Raw genomic sequence first — 8,287 nt, 5'->3', positions numbered from 1 at the left:
GGCTCACCTGTACAGCCTCGCCTACGAAGCTCGCCTGAAGGTCAAGCTCTCCTGAAAGCTTGAAGCTCGCCCAACAGCATGAAGCTTGCCTGCATGAGCCAACCTCGCCTGAAGGCTAAGCTCACCTAATAGCTTCAAGCTTAACTGCATGAGCCAAGCTCACCTGACAGCTAGAAGCCTGCATAATCCAAGATTGCCTGACAGCTTGAAGCTCACCTGCATGAGCCAAGCTCGCCTGACAGTTGGAAGCTCGCCTACATGACCTAAGCTCACCTACACGCTTGAAGATTGCCTGCATAAGGCAAGCTCACCCGCAAGCTTGCCAAGCCTACCCGCAAGCTTGCCAAGCCTACCCGCAAGCTTGCCAAGCCCACCCACTTGAGGCATGGGAGAGATCACTTCCCATGATTTAAGGGAATGGCCATGATTCTCCTTATGGCCATACCCAATATGGGAATGGTCACTTCCCACTATTTAAGGGATTAGTCATGATTCTTCTCATGGCTAAACTCAGTATAGGAATGGTCACTTGTCATGATTTAAGGGAGTGGTTACACCCTCCTTCCTCTCTATAAAAGGCCACGAGTAGCCATAGAGAAAGGGTCTGAAAACCAAACCTCTTTGAGGATGAATTTGAGAGATCTCAAGACCATCTTGGACTTGAGATCCGTCTTGTTCCTGGCACACCGTTGGCGGAGTCTTGTTCTTTGGAGATCGGACTTCTTGTCATTCAAGAAGACCGAATTCGTGACATCTTCGGTCCACAAGCACAAGCACTTGTTTAGCCTCGATTGATCGAACTCATCCAATCAAGCTTCTATTGTGTACTGAAGCTTGCCCACATTCTTGTTCAGATCGTCCAAGGGAAGCAAACTCGACACAAGCATTCGAGGGAGGCATCCTATAGCTACCGAAGAACCCACGTTTACAAGAAGAGCATTCTCTTTGCTTTTGTTGTAACTTGATTTCTTGATTTGTAATAAGCCATTATTATCAATACAAATTGCCTCTTTTTCGTAGAAATCAATGTTACCCACCTACAGAAGATGGCGAACACAGTGGGAGAATCCATCTTTTCAAACAAGATGGTAGTGGTATAGTTCGACGAGGTTGCTACGGGGACTATCATCGAGTCCCTCTTCATCAAGTTCAATCAAACGAAGTACGAAGAATACTTGTCTTCGGCTTCCTCTTGTGGCAAGATGTCACACAAGCACCGAAAGGTTGTGCATGTGAGTCAGCCCAAGTAAATCGAGATCTCTACCTGAGCAAGCGGTAGGGGTTCTATTTCCCCCAAGGCTGTTGAGACTAACCAAGATGCTAAGAACGAAGACCACGTTCCCAAATCAGGTGAACTGCGTCAATCAGGTAAGCCCTCCTACTTAGGCGGACTTTGCTCTATAAGCAAAGTTCTCAAATTTGGTGAACTACCCAAATCTGGTGAAATCAACAATTCAAGCAAAGTTCCTAATTCTAGCGAACTTCACAAATCTGGCGAACTCTACAGTTTAGGCGGGCTTTAAAAAACAAGCAGACTTCATCAAGCTCGCCTGACAACCCAAGCTCGCCTACAAGCTCAAACAGGCAGACTTCATCAAGCTTGCCTGACGACCTAAGTTCACTAGATGGCCGAACTTCACCAATAGGCCCAAGCTAGCCTAACGGCGCAACTTCATCCACAAGCCGACTTTTGCCAGAAAGTCAAAACTTCAGCTCGCCAGGCAGGCATACTGCACCAAGCTCGCCCAACAGGAGAGCCTCGCCAAGCTGGATCTTGCTAACACATGCGAGCTAGCCAACAGATGCAAGCTTGCCCAATAGACGAGCCTCGCCATGCTGAACTTCGCCAACAGGCCTAAGCTCATTTATCAAGGCAAGTTTGCATGTCGAGACAAACTCGCTTGATTCCAACACTTGGTAATTTTTACAAGTGTTCTTTCAAATGCTCTCGTGAGCCCTCCTCTCAAAAGCACTCGGTCTATCCTTCTGAGTCTATCCTTCTGAAACTAGTGGTTTTCGCCATCAACCTACAGGGGATTTTAGAGAGTGCTTGACTCGCAAACGTATGATTCACGAGGCAAATTCTCAGTGCCACTGCGAGAGTCTTATTACAGCAGTACTCATTGACTTCTGATGTGCTAAACCATCAAAGCCTTCGGTGTTAGAGAGGCTCTCTAAGCAACAGCCAGAGGTAATAACTCCTTACCACAAACGCAATCGTCACAGGAGGCGAGCTTCCGATGATATGGAGCTCCCCGTCGCAACTGTCAACGTGACGGGGAAGTCCAAGACCAAGAATTCAAATTCCTTGGATTTTGGATTCTCATTGGAATTGAAAAGCCTCCCCATTGAGCATGAAGGTATCTACTGATGCGGCATAATTATGTACCAAAATTGCAAGTGCACAATTTATCAAGTTATAGTATAAAAAGATATCGATCCCACGAAGAAGGTGATTTTAAGAGATTATTAAACTTGGTTCTTATATTTTGTGCGTGACAATTAGGAATAAAGAATAAGTGTGAATGTGATGAGTGGTTGTTTTGATTTATGTGCAAGAGATAATAAATTGAATTTTAGAGGAGAGAAGGAAGAATTAAAGAATAAATGAAATCACAAGGCAAGAAATATGAATTAATAAAATCAAGAAATAAAACCAAAAATAAAAAAAAAAGAAAATTTAAGAAAGTTAAGATGAATGATTCAAAAGAGGTAAGAAATCTAGAATATAATCCACTAACCAATTTCAATTACAAAATATAAACTATTCTCTTTTTATCATATTTCAACTTAGATTTATTAAGCATAGATTATCAAACCATTTAAGGAAAGTGTAACCTATCAAATTATCATCTAAGCTAAAATTACTATTCATGATAAGAACAACAACATGATAATAATCCTAGAATTCATAAGCATAACCTATCAAACCATTTAAGATAAGCATAGATTATCAAATTCTTCTTCTACCGATTAGTTCTCTAGTTGATTATCCTAACATGAACATTTTAAGTACAAGAGAATAATTCATACAATATAAAGGAAATTAGACTAGTTTCATATAATTCTAAACTTCCTACAAGAATTAAATTCACATCTTTAAGAAATAAAAACAAGAAAAAGAACTAATTACAAAATTAAAAAGAAAAGAAAAATCTAAACTATGAACAAGAAATAAATCTAATTACAAAGAAAATAAAAATCTAAACTACAAAATAAATTGCAGAAATTAAATGCAAGAAAAATAAATCTACTCTACAAATTAAAGTGCAAAAAGAAAATAAAAAAGACAAGAAAGTAAATCTACACTACAAGCATGAATTTAAATCTAACTAATAAGCAATAATAAAGAAATTACTAAAAAGAAATAAAAGAGAAAAGAAATGCAAACCTTCAAATTGCTCTTCATCTCCATCCTCATCATTCAACAAGAGGAGAAAGAACAAATTTAAAGAGGAAAAAATTATTTTTATTAATTGCAACTAAAGTTACAATTTTTGGAAGGCCTTCTCAATTAAGAGTAGCCCTCCTCTCCAAAAGGAGTTTACAAAATTTTCACACCTCTAACCCCTCACTCTCTACCCCTATTTATAGTAATCTTTAATGAATATGAGCCATTGGATTTGTCTTGAGCCCCAAGCAACAATCTCCACATTTGAATTTGCTTTTTGCTCTAGCCCAACATAAGAGACCCATATGATTTATTATCCAAAAATAAATCAAGTGAAGTCCGGTCCAATGTAAATCTCCAGCCCAAGCCATCAGGTCCGGTCCAAGTTGTATTTCCTTTGATTTGTGAAGCAAAGTCCGAAGTCAATTCATTTTTGAAATCAACCGGCCCATATGTAGCTTCATTTGTTGATTAAACAAGTTCGGCCCAATCACATGCTTCTCTCTATTTCCAAAACTGCAGCCGGTCCATGAAATTCACTTGATTTTCAAAAGAAAATCAAGTTCAAGCCTCTGTAGTAGCAACCAAATGTAGGGAATTTTGAAGTCCGGCCCATGAAGCTTCCAGCCCACTTATTTTAAAAACCAATTCACAAAGTCCACTCATGATTTTCAATCTTGGGCCCATTTCTCCATTCAAATGGTTTTGATTTTCCAAACAAATCCGGCCCACATAATTTAACTCCAACTTTGCAGCATCCAAATTCAACTTGCATTCGGTCTCTTCTACTCTTTTTCATCCAAGTCCATCTCATTCCACTATTTGCATTCAAGTCCATTTTTTCTTTTGATGGGCTTTGGGCATTCAAGCTCATTTGAGAATAAAGAGGATTTTGCTTCTTTTGGACATTTTGGCTTTTTAGCTTCAATTGATCATTTTCTTCACTTGCTTGATGGGCTTCATGCTACAAAATAGAGAAAAGAGATTTTGAGGGGTTTTTTTATATTTAATAATATTTATTTATATTTTCATTCAATTATGTGCAAACTAATCTAACAACAATTATTAATGGTATATTTATTCATGTAAAATAGATAATGAGGATATAAAATTGTAATAAAATATGATTATCATCTACCAACACACTCGCGCCCATACAGGGGTGGTCATTCCGTTTGATTACACACACTTAGCTCCCGTCTCTGACGATGACGATTGCTCGGTAGTGACAACGTCTCAAGCTTCAAGCTCTATTCAGGGTGAAAGTGCAGGAGTGCACATGACCGACATCCCTGATGAGATATCCAGGCAATTTGATGAGTAACAAGCAACCATCAACTTTATGAAGTAGATGTTGGAGCATCTTCTGAGCGAGAAGAAGAAGAAGAAAAAGACGACTTCACGACTTTGCAGAAATCCTCAAAGCACAAAGAGCGAGTGCCTACTCCTTCTCACTCCTCATCTGAGTCATCTGGAGGAGCTTCATTTCTGGGTCATAATCCAAGAGAAAAAAGACTCAATGAGTTCCAAAGTCAACTCGACGCCTTAAAGCTCCAGACGAACATGAACGAGCTGGGGGTGGTCAGACCGTATCCAGTTGAATGGGATACGGTCTCCTACCAGACAAAGTTCAAGCCACTAGACCTCCTGTAGTTCAACGGCAAGGGTTCTCCTACCCAACATGTTTACTACTTCTAGGTGCAAACTAGACACATAGTGGGAAACGATCCAATTATGACTCGACTTTTTATTTGTACCCTCAAGGGGGTCACTTTTGAATGATACCATAGATTAGCGCCTGGGTCCATCACCTACTGTAAGGACATGGAAAGGCTCTTCATGATCTGATTCTTCGACGATGACACTAAAGTATCTATGGCCACCTTGCTAGCTGTAAAGCAGAAAAAGACAAAGTCTATACGTAACTTTGTTAAGAAATTCATGAACCGATCATTACATTCTCGCGATTAGGTTTCCGAGGCCACTCTCATCAAGATGTGCCAGAACAGTCTCTTCATCGACATTCTGTCCTATATGGGTGTTGTCGAAGCTCGTTCATGAAAGGACTTAATCCGCCAAGGAGAACAAGTCGAGACCATGCTCAAGCGTATGGATGCTGAAGAGCCGTGTGAATTTTGAGGAGAAGATGACCAAGATACCTTGGTAGTGAAAACCACTTCCTCATCCAAACCCTCTTCAAAACAGAGGGGCAATGCTTCAAAGCAAAAGAAGCCCCAAAATAAGCCCATGATGGCATCTGTGGAGCCCGCCAACTCGGACCTAAACTGTGGGACCGACTACGAAGACTTGGCTACTATTGACCAAAGATGATCGGTGATGATTATATGCATCAATCGCCGGAGGACCAGTATCCGATGACCACTTCATACCAATTCGTAATAGAAACAGTCTATTCGAATGAAGCTTATCATCTCGTCAAACCGAATGGTAATAAGATCATGATGCCTATTAACGGCAAATTCCTAAAGAAGTACTACCTATAGTCTTTCTTCAAACTCTCACAAAACTACCATGTTAATAGTCACCTCTGATAGTCAACCCTCCTACCAATCCTCATCAACAGGATGGTGGGTCTACTCAAAACTATCACGTTAATAATTATCTCTGATAGTCTCCTCCAAATTTCCCCCATCGATCCTCTCCAACAAGACGACCAGTCTACTCCCACTGTCACGTTAACACTACATCTCTGACAATTAACTTACCAATCATCTTCAATAGGATGATAAGTCCTCAAAGTCTCTCCGATAATGATAATCCTATTATGTTAACATTACACCTCTGACAATCAACTTACCAATCCTTCAATAGGATGGTAAGTCCTCAAAGTCACTCCGATCGCGACAATCCTGTCACGTTAACGTTACACCTCTGATAATCAATATATCAATCCTCTTCAATAGGATGGTAAGTCCTCAAAGTTTCTCCAATCACGACAATCCTGTCACGTTAACATTATACCTCTGACAATCAATTTACCAATCCTCTTCAATAAGATGGTAAGTCCTCAAAGTCGCTCTGATCGTGACAATCCTGTCATGTTAATACTAAACCTCTGACAATCAACTTACCAATCCTCTTTAATAGGATAGTAAGTCCTCAAAGTCTCTCTGATCATGATAATCCTATCATGTTAACATTACACCTCTGATAATCAACTTATAATCCTCGTCAATAGGATGATAAGTCTTCAAAGTTGCTCTGATCGCAATAATCATGTCATGTTAATACTACACCTCTGATAAATACCTCATCAATCCGCTCCAATAGGATGGTGGGTCCACAAAATAATCACGTTAATGATTATCTATGATAGTCAACATCGGTATTCCCACAAGTGACGTTGTCTGATCAGTCGTCACACTCCTACGTCCCTGAACGATTTGATCCATTCTGAGCATTCTAAATATCCATAGAATAATCTATGATAGTAGCCTACTATGTGATGTGATACTATTCTAATCAGTCGTTACACTCATACGTCCCTGAATGATCTGATTGCCCTAACACCATCATTCTCGCAAATGATGTTGTTCGTCGATAGCAGACTACCAAGCGATGTGCCCTATCGATTCCTGAACGGCGAACTACCAAGCAATGAGTTGTTATTCGGACCTTCGAGCCATCACTTATACAAGCAGTCACTCATTTTAAGCCAAGTTGTTATATTTAACGACATGGTCTAACCTAATTCCAGCCTAACGGTTGTAATTAACCTAACCTGACGCCTCGAACGGCTAATGGTAGAGAAGAAATTTTAGCGCTAAGTCTAAAAGAAACTTCTTGACAATTCATCATACTGAGAGGAATAGTATGACTATCCCGATTCAAACGATAATCGGTAAAGACAAATCATACCCTTTGATAGCTGAGGGTTTGCTAAAAATCCTCGTTGGCGATCATTAGCTATGACCAAAGAGTTTAATTTTACTAAGCTCATTGGAAGGCTCCTCACTCCATCTGAATGAGGATAATTCTGCAGGTCTTAACATTGAAAGTATTCCAGACCCCATACAGCCCAATTTGGGTCTGAAAACATTAGAGGAGGTTTTGTAGGTAATAAAAATTGCCTTTATCCCTGCACAGTAAATTAGAACAAGCAAAAGAGTTCAACGGTCCATCTGAGTGAAGTCAGACCCATCTAAGTAAAGTCAGACCCACCTGAAAGTCAAGTTCATCCGAATGCTTAACTTCACAAAACAGACCAAAACGCTGATATCTCTCAAACTAAAGGGAATTTGGAAAAACAAACGGTGTAAACCAAAATTCGATAGGTTTGGTCGGCCTTATCTCATTGAGATAGTCGATTTTTATATATAATTCATCCAATTTCAACTTACAGTTTGAAAGTTATGACCTGTTCTTCATAGCATGTTCTAGAGCTTACCTAAAGAGAAAGCTCGCCTGCAAAGGAGTTTAGCTCACCCGAAGAGCAAGCTCACCTGAAGGCTTGAAGCTTTAAGCTAGCCTGAATATGTCTAGCTAGCCTACACAGCCTCGTCTACTAAGCTCGCCTGAAGGCCAAGCTAGCGTGATAGCTGGAAGCTCGCCTGACAGCTTGAAGCTCGCATGCATGAGCCAAGCTTGCCTGAAGGCCAAGCTCGTCTAACAGCTTGAAGCTCGCCTGCATGAGCCAAGCTCGCCTAACAGCTGGAAGCTCACTTGCATAAGCCAAGCTTGCCTGACAGCTTGAAGCTTGCCTGACAGCTTGAAGCTCACCTGCATGAGCCAAGCTCTCCTGAAGGCCAAGCTCGCCTGACAGCTTGAAGCTCGCCTGCATGAGCCAAGCTCGCCTGATAGTTGGAAGCTCGCCTGCATGACCCAAGCTCGCCTGCATGCTTGAAGTTCGCCTGCACAAGGCAAGCTCGTTCGCCA

This window comes from Asparagus officinalis, chromosome 4, assembly GCF_001876935.1.
Source record: "Asparagus officinalis chromosome 4, Aspof.V1, whole genome shotgun sequence".
NCBI classification, from domain to species: Eukaryota; Viridiplantae; Streptophyta; class Magnoliopsida; order Asparagales; family Asparagaceae; genus Asparagus; species Asparagus officinalis.
The sequence above is the reverse complement of the archived record's forward strand: the minus strand, read 5'-3'. Positions refer to the sequence as shown.